Source organism: Vanellus vanellus, assembly GCF_965231255.1.
Source record: "Vanellus vanellus genome assembly, chromosome: 8".
Taxonomy (NCBI): Eukaryota; Metazoa; Chordata; class Aves; order Charadriiformes; family Charadriidae; genus Vanellus; species Vanellus vanellus.
Genome location: NC_138913.1, coordinates 10,373,046 through 10,393,580, shown reverse-complemented (window position 1 = coordinate 10,393,580; position 20,535 = coordinate 10,373,046).

Sequence of the window (20,535 nt, the reverse complement as noted above, 5' to 3'; positions counted from 1 at the left end):
AACATGACTTCATGCAAGCAATAAATTCAGGAACTTATGCTACATATGGCAGAACCGTTTCTAAACCAGGAGTACAATACAGAGAGGTATCCAGGTGAGACCCTCATCTCACTTTGCCCACCAAGTAAAACGAATAAAAGGTCTTGCAGTGCTGGCACAGTAGATGAACTGATGATGCATTACAAGCATAGTGCCTGGATAAGTGTCCCACCAGAGATGAGATTCTGTGTTAGGGTAGGGCAACAGCAGCACTGAACCTTATCATTTTTATCCTTCCCCACCTTATCCTAGGAGATGAGGACACAAGGGTTCAGCCCACCCTCCTGTAAAACAGGGTGCCAAACTGGTCTCATAGTGTGATGCTGGAAACAGCATCTTTCTCTAGAAGAAGATGTTTCTTCCTTAATTTTATCCCTTCTTTCAAAGCAGAGTGAAAGTTCTTGAGACTGAAATACTAGCTAGAAACACACTGTATAATGAGCATTTGTACGGTCGGGTGTGAGACGTCTGGGAGACTCAGCACCAGGACTTGCCATGGCTGATCTGCCACCCTGCACAGTGATGTGGCACCCAAGCAAGACTGATAAATCCAAACCTCCCCACTCCCCTGATATTGCGCCCCAAAGGGTCTCCCTTTAGATGTTTACTGTAGTGATGTAATTGTTGCTCTATTTAAAAATACTCAAAACAATTTCCTTGTGCAACTCAGAGGTGAATGCTCTAGTTGACCAATAAAAACCTTACCTTTTATCACTTTAGAAAGTACCCCCAAAAAAACAATGTGAGAAAACTTAAAAAGTGCACAGTACTGCCTTCAATAACAGAGATTCATGTCCTCAGTTTCTTTCCACCTGAAGGAGTAATCTTATCGGTAAAGGTCTGCAATAGTAGCTATAAATCTACACATTTATTATATGATATACACATAGAAAATAACAACTGAAGTACTTCAAAATACTAAAATCACCTGACAGATGTTGTGACCACGAAAGTAAAAAGGGTATTTTATAAATTTGCTACCAAATAAATTCAGTGTTGCCAGATACAACTCGTCAGTAAATTCCATACAAGGAATTTTTTTGGTGTAGCCCTTGTTTTCAGAACTTTAAAACTTTAAGTAGTTGACACGGTGCCAACTTCTGGGGGTAAAGAAATCACCTGTCTTATTTCCAAGCTGACACAACATGTTTTAAGTAGATGAAGGCTCGGTTTCATTACATTAACAGCATCTCTAGGTGCTCTTTGATGCATCACTCCAGTGCTTAGTAATTTAGTAACAGGTTGGAAATGAGCAAAGGGGTAAAACGAGACTGTTGCCAGAGCAACTACTGCACACCTCTAATTTTTGAATCAACAGACAGCAGAAGTTGATACTTTGCCACAGAGTGTGAAGGAATATCTTCCAAAACATTCTATGAAACCCAACTTATTTTGTTCAAGGATTGCCTCTTCTAAGAAAACACTTTTCTAAAGATAGTCTAGATCTGCTATTATTGAGCTAAAATGCTAATAGGAAATGTTTAACTTTATTTTGTCCAAAAGTCTAGCCACCTGCTCAAGTGCAAAGACCTTGGAAATAATTCTCTGAGCTATTTTATCTCTTAAAATTATTGTGGAAATGCTTATTTTAAAAAGAAACATTTTCTAATGATGTTGCAGCTTGAACTTTGCAGCCCTGCGTGACAGGGAAACTAATTAAGGAAAAAAGAAAAAAAAAAAAGAACACCAGCAAAACCCCCCAAACACCTGGCTTTATCATCCAAGTGAGTAAAAAATGTAGAAAAAAATACAGAAAAAATGAGTGAGAGGCAAGTCAGATTTCTGACTTCTGAGTATTACAGATACTAGGAGGCGCTAGGGTCAGTCTGCCTCAAGAACGCATCTGACCTACTGTTTCCAGGATGACTGGAGACTTTGTGCTTCACAACATATCCTTTGAGCAGTTACTCTACTGGGAGAGTATGTTTTTGTTGCCCAGAGGGAAAACCAATGGCTTTGCCCTCAATTTATCAGTGAGGTCTAACCAAGTGAGCACAGATACAGAAAGAGCTGAGGTTGGCCTAATTGTGGCCTTGCTGTTTTGTGGCTTCTGCTTGGTCTTTCTGTTCCTTGACCACCATATCAGGATGTAAAACCCTCCCACCTCGTGAAAGACTTGGAAGTTTCAGGTGGAAATGTGAAGCCACTGCAGTGGAAACGCAAAGCCATTGGATCGTGGACTTTGTGTCACCTTTAAGACACCCCTTCCAAACAGTACATTGGGATGAAGACTTTAATATCACCAGAAGCGGTGTTTTAATAATCTTTTGCCTCACTTTAAGTGCTGTTATGTAGTGACTTCTACCAAAATACTTTCATTGTACAGAAAGCACCATATTTTAAGGGGTCAGAACCCTTGCAACATATTTAAACTACATTTTTGCATGTTTCATGCTCACTGAAAAGTGCATTTTCATCAGTTCAGCTTTCACAAACCAGTTTCTCAGGAGCAAAATAGAGGGTTCCTGACAACCTACTGAATTACAGATGATTTTAAAGTGCGGGTACATGTTTTTTCTCTCAACCCTCATCTCCCCATCAGGTAGAACAGTTCCCAGGACCTATAGCGGCTTCCATCAAAGACAGCCAGAGTTTTTTCATTGCCTGGCTAGCTGCTTAAAGCTGTTTTGCATGGGTATAAAATTCTGCTATCCCGAGTCACAGGCTCTTCGCTCCCCCTGTGACCGCCTATGCATGGAGTCGTCTTTCCTCTTATCAGCCATTTGGTCTAAGCTACTCTGCTCCCTTCATAATCTGTGGCTGTACAGAGAAAACCTCAGAAAGGGCAGTTCATCACAGCTATTTAGACGTGTATCTTAGGATGGGATGCAGTTCCATAGGGAGGTATCTGTTTCTCTTCATCAATAAAAAACAACCTCGCTGACTAGTTTAGAATCTGCGTAGCCAGCTTTCAGGTGCTGGGAGTCAATAGCAGGACTCCCACTCAAAACCCAAAGCAAAGAGTCAAGGCTCTGCAGGGTCAATGAGAGCAGACCCTGGCCCCCAGCAGAGCACCCAGAACATGGCAAGCAACAAGTGAATGAATGACCTCTGTTGGTGGAGAACTAGGTTGCTTTGTATAGCTTATTTCCAAAGGCTAAATCTGTCCCCCTCTCCCCCTCCCCCCCCCAAGGAAAACAACTTGCCAATAGGTATTTGACTAAAGGGGGGCTGGGGAGAGTGGACTGAATAAACTCTCTAAACTCTGTTGTTTCACCCAGGGCATGCTTACAAAAGAGTCCTTGCAAATTTGCATCTCTCTGTACGTACTTGTGACACTCATAATAAAAATGGCAGCACACAGCACGTTCAATGACAACCTGAAACAGGATGTACCAGGCAGTGGTGACCCACATCCTATGTAGTCCCAGTGACTGACCTGGGACTCACCCAAGATCTACTGAGCTGGATCAGTGCCGCCAATGGTCAAAGGAGATGAGACTTTCAACATAAACTCTGACAGCTGATGTCATTTTTTTAAATATCAGAACAGAACATAGGGGAATGCGACTCTGTTTCCCTGCTCCCCTGCACTGTCCCAGTTTAAAGCTGGATTACTGTACTAAACCAAATGCAGCTGTCCCGGCATAAGACTACAGTGAGTAAAGTAGAATCCAGCCCCTGAGATTTAAAGTATTTGTGAAGAATTTTCAATTATTGCTAGTATCAGTCTGAGTGCTGTAACAACCTGTGCAAATCACAGAGAGGAAAACAAAGAGCTACTCATATAGATGATCCTCTTGCCAAACTGAGTATGTGAATGCGTCTGAGAATCTGCTTGCATACCTTTAATACATGGACTTAATATCTTAAGAATATAGCTCCTTCAAATTCCTTAAATTTCAAGAATTACTTTCCATGTTGTCTTTTAAGAATCGGATGCATTTATAACAATATAGGCAGGCAAATGCTTCTTTAAGTATTAAACTGTGCTCCAAAGAGGAATTAAAACATGAGATTTACAGAGTATGTTTTCTAATATGTCAACAGACCAAGAAAGGAAAAAAAATATCGGTGCTGGTATTTTCAAATACTTCTACTAATGTGCTTTTATGAACAGAGCAGTCGCACTTGCTGCCTCACTAACCTCAAGAAACAGATGCAATTGCACTGCATGCAAACATACAGAAGCCAGACAAAAGGGACTCAACCATGCAAAATGAAACTTGTGGCTACAGCACAGATAAGCAAATCCTAGAACTGTTCAAGTATTTCTCATCCATATTTAAGAACAATGATGACATTTAAAAGTCTGTGAAAGGCAGGCATAACCATTGGGCAGTGAGTTAGCGACACTCAAAACTGCTATTTATTGAAATCAGGAGGCCAAGCTTGTCAGGGAGTATATGTAAACCAGTTTATAAAGCAGCTGCGTTCCTAATTCAGGATGCATTAATCACATTGATTTCTAATATATTTTGTGTGTTGTTTATCTATATTTTCCTTGATTACACTTTTTTAAGGCTCCAACTACTAACAGCATGTCAATGATTGCATCACATATACACTCTGACCTGCACATATGTGCTCAAAGATGTAGTATGGATCTGTGTAAACACCCACCTAACCTATTCCTTATCCATTTGCCTTTATGGAACACCATACACACAAGAGGATACCTCACAATCTTCCAGAAGAGCAAGTGTGCATTCTACTTTCATCATTAGGCTTGGCCAAGGACACCATGCTCCCTTACAAATTTCTTGGAGGGTTTTAATTGTTCAGGCAGGTGATTTCAGTTCTTGGAAAGGCACCGTTGACAATGACATTGCTACGACTTCACACAGCTATTTTTTCTAGGTAGTACTGGATGCATTTATGGTCTACTCTCCTACATGCAGTGCTGATGGCTTCAGTCATGAGAAGGTGTGGTGTCAGGCACGAGCAGAGTCAGCCTTCCTGCTCTTTGACACAAGAACATCTCCTGAGGTGAAAAAAAATCCTTTCTACAGGATTTACCTCAGTCACAGCTTCAGAATTAATGACAGACTGCAGCCCTGGGTTAGTACATTAGAGTGACGTTGGGAGGTAGTTATAGTACCTCAGGTGAGTGAAAAAGCATCACAGCCAGTGTCCTGTTCCTCACCAGGAACAGGTGGTACTATTTTGGTACTACTGCTCAAACTCAGGGATACCTCTGTAACAATTGTCACCTTTTCAATTAAAACACCTGTTCCTTACTTCTAATGCAGTACAGGCTTGGGCAACAAGTTCATTTCTGTTAGTCCTGTTAGACCCCAGACCCATCAAGGCCAAGAGACAAGGAGATCCAGTCTGTCCCCTCTTGCACAGAGAGAAGAGGACTGTTTATCCGACTGCGTTCAGCCACACCTGGGTAGTCTCTCTGAAAGCAGTGGGTGGCACAGATGTCACTGCGGGTCTAATTTGACCTGCAAAACCTCAAATACTGGTGATAATGTGCAAGAAGGAAAGAAGCCAGCTGGAGCTAGAAGCAGTGGCAATTAGAAACAAACATCTTTGCACCAGCAAAATGAACGTGTTTCATGTGAGAAATCAGTGAGAGACAAACATTGATGCCCCTGATGTTACCCTGGCAGTCCTTTCCTCAAGGAAAGATCATATTTGAATTAAAAAAAACCAAACAATTGCGTACAGATTTTCTTGCATGGGAATAACATAGGCTTGAAACCAAAGGGGTTGATGTAACCCCTGAACAGCCACAGCCAGAAGACAGAGAGTGGCTGAACTGAACAGCAGAGTCTGTAGGACAGAGGGAAGAAAAGTGGTGAAAGATTTCAGTTTTAGTCAGAATTGAGTTTGGCAAAAATTCTCATCCAATTCTGTTAAATCGTATGCTTGAATAAGTTATTCACCCAGGCCAGTAACATCTGTTCAGGAAAGGGGCCAAGTCTAAAATGTGTTTTTTCAACCCACAAAACAAAGCATAATCTAGGCTATAAATACACATTTTTACTATGCTGGGGAAAGTATCTCGTGAAGAAAAAAAATTCTTTAGTTTAGGACTTTTTTTGTTTCTAGAGACATGACTCGTCTGATCCTGGATCCTTTACATATTCAGGAGTCCCGCTGCCTTCAGTGGGCTACTTAGGACTGCGGGGAGTTTTGCCTGAATAAGTATAATCAGGCTCAGAAATGTTCTTGCCCCTTTATGAATTCAAAATCGCCCCAGTCCACTCTCCACTGACACATTTTTCACGTCGTGTATAGTAAGAGCCATCTAGTCTCTCTGACACATCATCACAGACAAAAATCACTCCAAATACCCCATTGTCATGTGAAACTAGTGACAAACTTTGAAATAATTCAAAGCAAACAGAAAATAAGACATTTTCCACTACGGATTTTGTTTGAGGTGCTCAACAAGGCCCGTATATTTTAATGAGACACTTTCAAGCAGACACATACACACACTTAAGACAAAGACGACCGTACCTCTAAAAACCCCATTTTTAAGTGATAGATGACTGTCGGCTTTGCAAAACCTGAGCATGCAGTGGCTTGATAGCACAGAATGAAAGCAATCTACAAGTGCAAGTCTGTTTCTTTTGGCAGCAGCAGGACTTGCTAATGGATTCATCATTTTCTGTTAAGCATGAGCGTCAAACAAAAAAACATTTAGCGCTCTATTCATCTGAATTTCCGGCCTTATACTTGCCAGCCATGGAGGCTCTGTGGCTTAGTGCTCCAGAGCTCAATTCTGATTCACGCCTCCCGAGTTCAGAAACGAAGGCCCCACAAGACCTGGAAATCAGCGTGGCAGTCCCTGTCCTCCTCGCCAGTGCCCTCAGTCTGCAACAGTGCAGGGGGCTGAGGTCCTGCTTCTCCAGCACTGACCCAACAATTAGCGTAGCCACTGACCATCTTTTCCCTGGTGACTCATCCTGTAACAAATTCTTACATGGCAGCTGACCGATGGCAACAGATCTTGAAGTTGGTCAGTCACGAAGAGCCACAGAAATACACCCACCAGTTAAGAATAAAATTGTTATAAAGTTAATTGCAATAAGCAACAGAAAACTGAAAGAACACTGGAGCAGGAGAGTTCCAGCAGGTGGGAAACGGGGTACCAGAGAAAAAGGAAAAGAGAAGAGAAAAAGGAAGCGAAAACAGGCTTTTTAAAAAAATACTTGGCCTCCTGGGAAAAGGCTGATTAGTGCAGAGGCAGTTAAATGTGTTTGCACATTACCGTGCACACATGCAGGAACAAGCTAAAAACTGACACCAGTAAACAGATCGTGCACTTGGTACACTTCATCCACTTCAAGGCAAGAAGCACCTTCATCTTCTGCCTTTTCAAACCCATCTGAAGATAAACAAGGTGAAACTACAACAGCTCGCCTTTACTATTTACTATTTGTAGGGCACTCACATGGTGTCTAATGTGCTTCAGATGAGTATTTTCCTTTTAATACGTTGGAATTGGCAAGATGGGAATTTTGCTGATGGAAGGATGGAATAAAGGGAAAGGGCCTTACTGGAAATCACTTCACCGTTTACTAGCAAAATACTTTACTGTACAACAGCAATAGTTCATGGCAGGGGCTAAAATTACAGCATTACACTGAAATATGTCATTAGAGTAGGCTTGTTGCTGTCATTTTTTTCTTTTAAAAAACTGACTGTCTACAGAACAATTTATAAGAGATTTCAGACACCCAAAATATTACCTTAACTCTACAGAATCATATTTTAGATGTCTTGTTTCACTGATAGTTTCAACAAGGAATGCACAGAATGATCAAACCACATATAGGTAGCAGCAATTATTGGTACATTTCAGATGAGCACAGCGTGAAGGATAAGTCTAAAGAAAGATTAAGACCCAAATACTAAGGGAGAAAAAAAAATGAAAAGATGGAGTAAAAAGGCCTGAAAAGCAGGAAAGGACTAGCTGTCTGCAGGAAGCTTGTATTCTTATGTGAGGTGTGAGTGACCCAGTGTAGGCTGGAATGTTATCTCTATGTGACCCTCAGAATTTCTCTCTTAACCGTAGCAACTGAAGAAGAGTGAATTAAAGTCTTAAAGAGAAAAATCAATAAAGGAAAAAATGGAAAATAAGGCAGAAGAGCCTTTCGATGGCTGTATAAAATGTCACTCGAATGATCATCGGGAGCAACCCAAAATTTCCATGCTTGCAACAGAAATACATTGTAAAAACAAACAAAACGAAAAAGAGGATTTTCCCCCCTTTGTTTTCAACTATATTTGTCACTGAGTCTCCCTATGGCATCACTAGACTTACTGGGTCATGGTGGGCTTTTCACTAGTGCTTCTAGCCCCAAGGTAAATTTCTGCTAGCTTTTCCTTTAGGACCTTGAGTTTTAGCCCAGTTTCTCTGTTGGGATAGATGATATTTAGCCCCAAACTCCACTGAAAATGTCCAAAGGATAATATCTGGTTCCTCGCAACCTTGTCAAACAATAAAGGTCAGTGCAAAGGTTTACTCCAACCACCCTTTCCTGCATTCAGTTTTATCTTTAATAGACAAGTCCTGCTCTCTGTGCATCTGACAGTCACCCTCTAATAAACCTTTGTAGGTTCGTTTGGTTTGAGCTGCACCGAACCCTGCTGGTTTCGCTATAAGTCTGTAGCCCCTAAATAGAGCACCTCTCTTCTGAGAGACAATGCTTTGTATACCTGCTGTCTGCAGCCAGCTGGAGTATTTCCCTTTTCCCTCCAGATTTGTTTTAACCTTTTCCCCACCAGCTGCATGAAATGTGATATATCTCTCATTGCAACATGGAGAATAGTTTTTTCTTAATCAGTAGGAATTTGCCATTTGTTTTCTGCTGGGTGGTCAAGGTCCTTTTCCAAACTCAAGGCACATGAGAAAAACCTAGAATGTTTGAGGTTCACCACAGCGGTTACTACCACAGTAATCAAAATAAACAGACCAGCACATTCCCAGCTCTCATCCCTGCTTGCAACTTCAGGAAAGGTAAAGCTTTCTAAGACTGATCATTTTTCAAACCCTCAACTGAAAAATCGATGATTGTTGCAGTACAGTCTATAGTCATAAAAATTACCTTCCACCTCCTCCTGTCTGCCAAAACACTGCTAAAAGACCAAGAAGCCCAAGTCCAACAGGACAACTAACTTTAGAAAAGCTAAACATGCACATGAGCTTTTGAGAATGGCTGCCAAAAAAAGAGCATATTTTCTTGAAATCTAGAGAACAGATTTTGAACTCTACTTTCCAGGGTTGAGAATTACTTAATATGGTGGAAAAAAAGGATTCATTGAGAGAAGGAATTGGTACCTCTGGACAAAGAGATGACCTTTTGGTTGGGTGCCATAAATAACAGCTAGCTGGCTCAAGGGGGGCAGGGGGGAGTAATTTTTTCAGAAATTAGGTGGATTCTCTTTGTTGCTTATTTTTCCGAAGTAGTTTATCAAACTGTTACAGAAGCTTTTAGAAAATAGTCATGAGTAGTAGAGATTGGTCGTAAGTAACAAATTTAAGAAAATTTAGATAGAAGCTAGTTCAAAAACATAAGGCCTAGAACTACCTCTGCTTGTCCTTTAGAGGGCAAAAAAAGAAAGTGTCTGAGAAGCTTTAACCGAAGAACGGCTTTGTTTTTAAACAGGGCAAAGGAATTCACAGTATTGTTTCTCAGCAATAATCTACCACCTACCACTGTACCTGTTCACAAGGAACTTACTTACAAAATAAGCAGATACGGTAAATAAGGTATTGTGTATCAATGGAATAATTCCCATCTGTTCAATAACACCGGAATAAGACAACAGACCCGCAAACCCCTGCTTATGCCTACAGACAATTACCTCAACACACAGCCTCCATGCTGGGACTTACCTCACCTCTATGCCCGTTTCTAACATAGATGAAGTAACTTTTCACTTAATGCCCAAGGTCACACATCGGGTAAATGATTCAAGAATAGACTATTACTCTCAGTGCTGCTCAATAACGCCTCAATGTGTGATAATAGAAATCTGCCCAAACAAAAAAAAGAAACGCACGAGCAAGAGACAGAAAACAGCTGATTTTTTAAAAAAGGCAGTGCTAAGTGCATCTCATGGCTTTTCAAAACCAACTGTTTAAATACGCAAATACTGCTGTTCAAATTTCATCTCTTTACAAAGTTCAGGGGTCAAAAGCAGGCCAAATATGAATCACAGGTCCCTGAGTTTTTATCAGATGCCTGCAATAACAGGTGCCGAAAACCACTGGGTTTTGGTTTGTTTTCTTTTGGAATCTCTAGCACATCAGTATCATAAACTGAGTCAGTTGTCATTTTAAATAATGAAAGAAAGAAACATTTATTTGTGTGTTACAAATGGGTGGATTATTTAATAGTGCTACCCACACTCGTTTAAGGTTTGGCTTGGAAACAGAGACATGTTCCCTAAATGCAGCCAGAGTTTACGTATAACATACATCCACATTGGCGACGGGTATTTTTCAAAATTGATGTTACGCTACTTGAAGGTCACTAAAAAAACCCAAATAATTATTGTTGGGACACGACTGTTCCTTGGACCTGAGCTGCAGGTGCAGTCATTTCATTTGATGAATTACCAAAGTAAACGTAAGCAGAAAATTTTTTTCATTAATCCAACAATTTTACTGACCTCTAAAGAAAAATATTAAGATTTCATAGAGAGTTGTGACTAAAGGGACAAAGTCTAAAAGATGCTCAGTGAAAAATTTCAAGATGTTTTCATTAGCATTTGCCACGTCCTGCACGTGGGAATGCTGCCAGCACCTGGTGTGGGAAGTGACGATCTATAAGTAAAAGAGGAGACAGTATGTGGAAAAACTGTGCCAACAGGTACATTAGGCTATTTCTTAAAGCTGGGCACTGAGTATAGGGCAACAGACAACTGATGGATGCACCAGGTAGATGGAGGCAACGTCTTAACTATCCATTTTGTTTCACACATTGGGAAACTTAGTTCACTGGGGAAAATAAGTGTTAATTAGGGACTGTCTCATGACTGGTTGCCATAATTACATGCCTAATGGCTGATTGCCTGGGTGACAGCATCTCACCCTGGGAGTGTGTCACACAACCAAGCTGAAGGCTTTGTGGGATTGCTGACAAGCCCTCTTTCCTTCCTTCAAATGTTCTGTTAAACGCTAAAGGGGTAAGGCCCCCCAAGTTAAAACCAAGTCAAGTGGCACACAGGGAGCATGCCTGGTACAAAGATTTCTGGTACTCACATTTCTCCCACGTAAGAGCTAGCAAAGGCAAGGAGTGCAAGTCATCGCTGGTAGAGAAGAGGTTTAATACCTATAATATTCAAACAAGCTAAGCAGGTTTTAATGTGATCATTTCATATATCATGACAACTTAGGAGCAAAACAGTCACCACAGCAACTGTTACATCAGAGAGTTGAGGCGGTTGCTAGATAGGGCACGAAAGAGCTGTCGCATAGAGAAACACAGCTACTAATGATCCAATGTCAGGTATCAGGCTGAGCTGGTATCAGGCCATAAATAAATAAAAATGACAAGATTTTTAACCCGGCTATGTTTTCACATTGTGAACATTTAATTTTTTTTTTGTTGGAATGTACATATATTGCATCTATCGGGCACAAAGCAGGTAAAATATTACTAACTTTAGACTGGAAAACAGGAAGCTTCTCAAGGCAGTATGATTTTGAGATAGCTTCCCTGTGCAAACACTAGAAAGAATGAGCCTAACTAGTTTAAAATGGAGATTGATACATTTACTAGTTTTCCATTTAATATTAAGAACTTTGCACTAAGAAGAAATTTGATTTTTTTTTCTATCACAATTTTTTCTTTCTAGTATTCACAGTGAAATGCAGCAGGTGGCTGCCCTCTTGGGTGGCACCCAGGGCAGCCCAGCAAATCCCTGTGAGCTGAGGGAGAGGTCCGTCACCCAGCGAGGAGACCAGAAACTGAGACAGATCAGTTGCACATGAGGGAGCAAGAGCAGTCCTGAAAGTCCCAGCTCTGACCCAGGATGTCAGAGCTGGCACCCACTGTTGGCTGGCTACTGGCGAGCCACAGTAATTTGCACTGGAACACGGTCTGGTTTGGCAAGCGTGTCATTGGAACTGAGACTTCTCCATGTTTTGACAAATATGCATGTCCTACTCAAAATACTCCCTCCCATCTCGAAGAAAGGCTCTCTAAAACTTTGAAGAGATTTTGGGGTGGAGGGAAAATGGGACGGTGGGCAAGAAGATGCGAGGGGCTGGCCAGTGAAGCATTCCAGGACAGGGGAAAGGTGGAAAAGTGCAAGTATGGAAGGGGAAAGAAAGGAAAACAAGTTGAGACATGAGGAGATAGTAGGAGAGCTACACTTGGGGAAAGAGTTTGCCGGCTGAGGTAATGGGAATTCCAGAGGGAAGGTTTTTCCTCTTTTTGTACAGGGTGCTTTGGTTCTCAAGTGGTCTGTGTAGCATTCTAGGGCTGCAGTATGATGGCTTTGCATTTGCTGCACACAAAAGGAGTGGAATATCCTGTCCCAGTGGGATAACCAGAGTGAAATTGAACTTTCAGTCCATAGCAGCCCCTACAGTCATGCGCAAACAAAATCTCTCCTCTGAAGGGTTGGATTTAACTGGGAGGTCCAGAGCAGTACCCCTTCACAATCTCAGCACTAATTCCCTGTCTCAGCTCAGTATCCTCAGGTTATCTTTCCAGGGAACTGCCGTTCCTAGATCCCATCACTTGGACAGAAACAGGAACACGTCTTAAATTAAAAGAGGAGCGATGCGTTCTAGCAAGATCTGCTAAGACTCAATGACAGTCTCTTCCTGCCCCCTGGTAGGAGAAATCATAAAAACATAGAATGGTTTATGTTGGAAGGGAATCTATTTCCAAGCCCCCTGCCACAGGCAGGGACACCTTCCACTAGACCAGGTTGCTCAAAGCCCCATCCAGCCTGGTCTTGAATACTTCCAGGGATGGGGTATCCACAACTTCCCTGGGCAACCTATCCCAGTGCCTTACAATGCTCAGAGTGAAAAATTTCTTCCTGATATCTAATCTAAGTCTACCCTCTTCCCATTTGAAGACAATATCCCTTGTCCTATCGCCACGTGCCCTTGTAAAAGTCCCTCTCCAGCCTTCTTGTAGGCCCCTGGACGGCCTACTGGAAAGCTGCTATAAGGTCTCCCCGGAGCCTTCTCTTCTCCAGGCTGAACAACCCCAACTGTCTCAGCCTGTCCTCATAGGAGAAATGCTTGAGCCCTCTGATCATCTTCGTGGCCCTCCTCTGGACCCTCTCCAACAGGTCCATGTCCTTCCTGTGCTGAGGACTCCAAAGCTGGATGCAGTAGTCCAGGTGGGATCTCACGAGAGCAGAGCAGAGGGGCAGAATCACCTCCCTCGACCTGCTGGTCACGCTTCTTTTGATGCAGCCCTGGATATGGTTGGCGTTCTGGGCTGCAAGTGCACATTGCCTGCTCACGCTGAGCTTCTCGTCAACCAAAACCCCCAAGTCCTTCTCCTCAGGGCTATTCTCAATCCATTCTCCACCCAGCCTGTATTTGTGCTAGCTGCTAACGCTAGCTGCTAAAGAAAGAACTAATAGAGATAAATGACCAGTGTCACACCCAGCCTGCTCAGTTGTCTTTTCAATGGTGAAACCTGAACGCAAGCATTGCACCGTCAATTCGTCAAACTACAGCCAGAGCCTGACTCTGCCCTGCCTGAATGGAGAGCTCTCCCTGAGCAAAGCAAGGTGGATGCAGTCCTCTAAGTAGCCCAGCCACTCAACATTAGTGAAGCCCTTGGTTTCTAAACACTGAGCTGCACCGAATTTGAATGCTCCACTGATGACTGAATTGGTTAGGAATACAACTGAACAGCAGGCTGAATACCCAGCGAGGTATTGTGGGTAATTAGAGATTAATTACAATCCCATAGTTTGTATCATGGTTCGGGGTCAGCACGGGGTCAGTGCACATGGCAAACTTAGAGAGCTGTGACTAGATGGATGACGCCAGCTCGGAGTGGCTCAGCAAAGTGAAGCGTATAGAAATGAGGAGCCAGCTAGGCTGGGGAGTGGACTCACAGCCAGGGCACCGGCGACAGCAGTGACACTGAGTTGTGGGGCCTTGAGGCACTGAGAAAATGTTAACAAGCAGCAGAGAGAATACAGCTGCACTAACTATCCAACTGCAACCCTGACTTTTCCAATTAACCTTTTCCAGACATTCTAAGATTTGGGAAATCTGGGGCACTGTCCTGTTGTCAAAGAAAGCTCTTAAAGAAAGAAAAGTGGTGAGGAAAACTGCCAAAAAAAAAAAAAAAAAAAAAAAGAAAGAAAAAGGAAAAGAAGCCTCTGCTATTTAATATGGCTATTAAATTTTTATTTAAGGCTAAATCCAGAAAAATGTTTTGTCAGACTGCAATGAGCTTTTCAGGAGATGGCATTCATAGGAAGTGTGGAATATACGCTTGCAGTGCAAAGCCCATTTATCATTAAAACCCTTCCCCTCCCATTGCCAAGAACAATTTGTCATATTTTTATCAACAATCGAGATACGCAAATAGCCTAAGACAGCTGAAAAGGCAAATTCATAACCCCAATATGCAAAATAGACAAGTGATAACGTAGTATGTGGAAGATACAAAACAGAAGCATTTGGTGGAGAGAGGAATAAATCAATATAAAACTCCTAAGTGGTCATTTTTGGCAGTTAATTATTTGCAGGAAGTTTTTCTCTTTTAAATAAACCATTTTTTTTTTAAGATCATTAAACTAAAAAGCTAGCTTGTGGCATTCAGAGGAGGGTGAAGAGGAGACTGGTTCTTGCAAGGGACAGCTGGTATGTAGAGGATATACCCGTTCTCTTGTGTGCCCCCAGCCGTATCCGCAGGTGGCTACTGCCGCTGTGCCTTACTGAATGAGGATCTGTGTAAATTCCCAAACATATGAACATCAGTTCCTTTCTGTACAACAAGGGAGTATTTTCCCTTCTGCTTGGATTTCATTTCCAGAGGCATCTGTGCATTTGCCCAATTCCTGCCCAGTGCTAGGAAGCATTTCCAATTATTCTTTATAATTTCAAGGATGGTAGTAATATTTATGCTATTTCAATAATAGATAAAAACATTTTTCACTTCCTTTTTCAGCACTGGCTCTCTGGATATGAGGTGCTTCAGAAGTGTAAAGTTCCTGATTATATCAACAAAACAGCACTGTTTGTTTCAGAGCTTTTAATACAAAAGCAGGTCTCTAGAATTACCTCTGATGGCAACTGAAAACAGCGGAGAAATTAAATGAATTGACCTAAGCAGTGGAAGAGGCAGTAGCAGAGATGAGATTGTTACCAGTCCCACCCCCTAGACCATTATCCTTTTCACCAGACCACACCGGTAACTATCCATAAGAAGCATCATCATCTTGACCTTCCAAAAGGTTCAGGATAATCTTAAGTCTGCGGTTCCTTCTTCAAATATCTAAATCAGAGAAATCAGGCTATATAGACCTCTAACTCCTGAACTGGGACAGGTGGGAATGGCCAGAGCAGCTGACTGCAGGAGCACAAATGCAGAAGAGAGAATAAAGAGCAGCTCGCCTGCCCAGAGGGCTGGGAAAGCCTGAACCTCCCAAGACAAAGGTTGGCTGCTTGTGAGGTAGCAGAGCAGCTATTGCAGAAGCAGAAATGTTGAAACACAGTAGCTGGAAGACCAGAAGTGGTAGCAATGGTATCCTGTCTAGCACTTTCCCACTTGCTTCTGAATCAGCTGTCACCATCCAGAGGTCTTCTCACCTTTCCAGTCCAAGCAGTGTTTTTTCAGACTGTACCCTGCATGAATGCCACACAGTTTCCGCAAAGGGATTTCACACCATAAAATATTCACACCATGGAACATTTCGTATTCTATAAAAATAACGAGTATTTTAATTTCTCAGCTAAAAATATCAGTCCACCCTGTCAGCTTTATCAAATGAGCATCACAGCTATCCTGTTTTATTTATGAGGCTTCCTCTCATGCTTTCCCCAATGACAGATGAATTTGCCTGCTATCATCCCAGGGTTACCTAGCCCCACAGAGCCATTCCAGTGCAAAATCAAAGAGCTATTCTTCTGTGTTTATCATTCTAAAAATGAAGAAAAAGTACATGAAGTGCAATTTTAAATGCTTCCTTTAAAAATGCCTATTTTCCAGTAATGCACAAACATATTCACACTTCTAAACATGCTATCCATGGCTCCAGGAATCGGGGGATTTCCTGACACTAAGCACTAACGCTAAGTACATCAGTACTTAACACAGTGGGAGTGCCTGACCTGCCTGTGCCAAGGGATTAAACCAAATGCCACATTTCTGCTTACGTACATCTCTCAGCTAGGATGTTAGGGGTGATGGATTGAGGGGACAGCTGGAGGGACACGGTTCTCCAGTCCCTTCCAGTATACCAGAAATTAATATAAGGTTAAACAGAACTGCATGGGTGAGATGGTGGTGCTCCCACTCCAAAGACCAGTACAGGTTGTATTTCATTACCACATCATTGCATTCAAAACTCAAACTAAATAAATATCAGTCACAGAGCCAAACCACCTTGGGCATACACAGACACAAGTGGCACATACAAATAGCATTTTATTTTGGAGACTTTATCTTACAAGACCGTAACAGATTAAAAATTAGGACTGACGAGGTCTAAAGGTCCAAAGCTCCTAGATTTGGAAACAACAGGTCCATACTAAAGCCTAATAATTCGGCATCGTACCAAAGTGCAAAATGCTGTCTTATTTGCTTAAAAAACCCAGAATAATGCATTTGCCTGTGAACGTCTCAACTCCACAGGGCACCAAGAAAATCTGACTTCAACAGAAAGTAATTATTGTCTGTAAATAACAATTACTTCATATGAAATATGTTATTTGCTGTCTTCAATTTCCCTCTAACATAACCAGTGACCTACTTTACCTGTGCAGAAATCCAGCCCTGATTCATTCTTTGTCTCCTTGAGCCGCCATGGGAAAGGTGTATTTTTGGCCTGATCCCAATACACAGTTGGAGCTGAACGTGACAGTGGATTTAAACATATTCATTGCATACAAACATCAATTCTTTTGACTAATCCATTTCCTTGATTTCAGGGATGGTGAGCCAGTTTATTCAAGAAAAAAGAGCAATTCTTGCAACGGTCTGCCGCTCCAGGAGTACAAGAGAATAAAGGTTGCAGAGCATCCTTGGAGAGCTGCCATTTCTTGTAGGGCTCTGTGTTCTTTTCATACAAACCTCTTCAGCTATAATGAAGCAAGGAAAAACATGGACCAAAATGTTTGTTCCGCTGAAATAAGTTGCAAAACCCCACTGATGCCGGGATTCCTCCCTGATTTCCAAGAATTGAGAACGTCCTCAAGCAAAGATTTATCCTGCAGCAGAGGCTGACAATGAATTACTAGAATTACTTTAAGCGAAAGCAAGAGAATGGTGACATGGAACCAGACATTTAATGCAGTTCAAGTATGTAAAGCGTATTTGTAGAGCAATGGTAACTGCTTGTAATTTTCCATAATTTTCCATAGAGCTGTGCATTTAAAAGTTTATTATTTTGCAAGCCCTCTATCTGCTGGTGCGCTGTTGGCCCTGCAGCTATACTTGTGGCCAAAACATTTAACATTCCAGATCAGAACCTAAACGTAACAGCCAACAGAAGGAACATGACAAAACTGGCCATACGTAATAATTTCAGCAAAATTATCATTGATCTATACCTCCATAGAAGCTTTTGAAGGCAGAGCAAGCTCCTGTAGAGCACAGAACCATAAGGCTGTGTTCAGAGATGGACACCTGCAGAGGGAAAACAAAGCCCAAACTCAAAGCGGACTGACTGTACAGCTGACGTGGTAGAGCAAAAGTCAAGGAAAGAAGTGGCACCTTCTACTCCAAGGTCCCAGATGCAAGCACAAAGAAAATATTTCCTCAACAAAGGAATCAGAAGAATGATTTCATTAAAATGCAAAGAGGATTAGCTGTGCCACACCTTGGGAGCTGGAGACAACCAACTGAGCCAGCACGGCACTACAGAGCGCCCTGCCACTGGGTCCCGACAACCCCGGCTGCGTCTTATACACGGAGACAACAGCACAAACAGATCGGCAGGGATAGGCTGCGCGGGCTGTTCCTCTTCCACAGACCTCGTAAGCAGACTTTTTTCTAACTTTGCAACTTGTGCAAAGATTATCATCCCAACACAGTCTCCTCAGATTAGAACAGAAATTAACTGGTTTGAAACGTGAACTTTTTGATATAATTTCAGATTTCCTAGAGAATGGAAATTCTGAATTTCTTTAGGTTCTATACGACACTGGCAAAAGGCAGATGTGTAAAAAGCAGAGAAAGCAGGCACAGCTAAGGATTTGATAATATAAATTGAGAAAACTCACCAAAATGTATGCCTTAGACCCTTTTCTTACAGGAAAACTCATTCTACCATGAAAAGTTGATTCATTCATGAACTACAAACTTTAAAAGAAAAGTGCAGTTGCAAAATTCTGAGCTCTACTCACTGTTTTTTGCCACAGACTTTTCTGTTTTGAATTCCTACTCCCATGCAAAGTGAACCGGTATATTTTTATCATGTATACATGATCACATTGATATATTATTAAAACAAGCTAATCACTACTGTGGAAAGAAATAATATAAAATAATTAATAAATAATTAGAAACTAAGGAGCATATCCATATTTTACTATCCCTCATTCAACTACAACTAATATACTTTATTAATCATCACTGTTGACCAGCCAGTGGCTAACCACTGTGTTACTTGAGACTTCCCAGACCATATTTCAGAAATTTAAGAAAGACAACTCACGTTTCATGGAAGTAATTAGGCAGGCCCAGTGGCTAATTATCTGGGAACATTGCAAGGATGATTGACTGTCATTTACTTACTATGAGATGGGGTATATTTTTTCCAGAAATATATCTTGATGGTGCATCTATGCAAAAAATCATCAGCCACATTAACAGAAAGGTGAGAGCAACAGTGATCAGCAAAGCAACCCTAAGCAAACGGTAAGCCCTGGTGGTAGCATCCAAATCTGAGTCTACCAAACATTACTAGTAACATATGTGATCCCATCACAGCAACCTTGTCATTCAAACGTCCTCACATCCTTGCACCACCACAACCTTGCTTGTTGGCAATTGTGCCACTAGTTTCAACAGGGACAGGTTTCTAATACAGCAATGCTAAAAGAGCAATTCTAAGGACAAGGTCTTCCAGGAGAAGTCAAAGAGGAGAAAACTGATGGATTGTGCATCCTCCTTGGTGGGTTGATGCCAAAGTGAAGGCCCTTTGGCACTATGGTAGAGTCACGTCTTCTGAGAAGTGACCTCAGCGTACAGACCCAGATTTGGGTTTAAACAAAATTTGCCTCAATATATTTTGGAATTTCAACTACTTCTTCATTCATTCATATCGTTTCATCTAAATGCCCTTCTCAATTGATAGTCAACAAAGTTTTAAAATCCTGAAGGAGTTTCGGCCAACAGTAAAACAGCCACATACTTTTCTTAATCAGGTGTGTATTTATTACAAACTCCAGAAACTCAATTTAGTAATTTCAGATCCAAACCAATTCCCTTTGGAATTTTTTCTACTAATTTCAATGCAACTTGGTTAGAAGCATGGGAGAACAGCTTGCTGTCTGATATTACTTTCTACTTCATTTTTGCAGGTGGCATACTAGCAGAGAAAAAATTTCAGACCAAATCACTCTTCCATCTGCTTCTCTCTTTTGTAGGCACATAAGCAGAACTCACTTATTTTAATCTTTCTATTTGATTGACATTTTCTGAGTGGGAGAACGACATGCAGTACCAGTTCACAATTCTTTAATGGCCAATTGAGAAATTAAAGAAAAATCTCTGAAAGAATTCCTGCTCCAATAAGATTAATACTGCAAATGCTAATTACTTCCTTATTATCATTTCTGTATGACAGAAGCATCCAGTGACATTACTTTGCGGGCAAAAATCACTGACAGCTGCCATCCTTAGACCCAGTTCAGGCCTGCTCTAGGCAAATCTTACATCCTTATTATTGGGAATTTGGTTGAATAAAGGCAAGGTCAGCACTTCCAGCACAGTCCCCAGATAACTCATTTTTCACTTATCATTTTACGTTTGTGTATGAACTACCTGCATTATTGAAAGATAAAAAAAGCTTATGAAGAACAGACACTTGAATGAAACTCTATGGATACAATACTGCTGTTTGTCATGGGTAATTTTATTTACTGTTCTTATCAACACGCTGTTAACAGAAAAATTGATGCAAATCAGAGAAAGACATTTGTTTCACCTGCAACATCTAACACCTCAGACACCCTACAGTGCATTCAGAGGTACCTTAATTACCAGGTGAAATATTCCCACTCTCAGAGATGGGAGAGTTTGCAGCTCGCCAGTGAGATGCACCCACCCAGGTGGGGACTGCCCTGACTTTTGCCCAGATACGACCCCAACCTTCGCAGAATCACATGTGAAAAACTCTGCTTCTGCTCTCAGGATGCAACAGAAGTGAGTA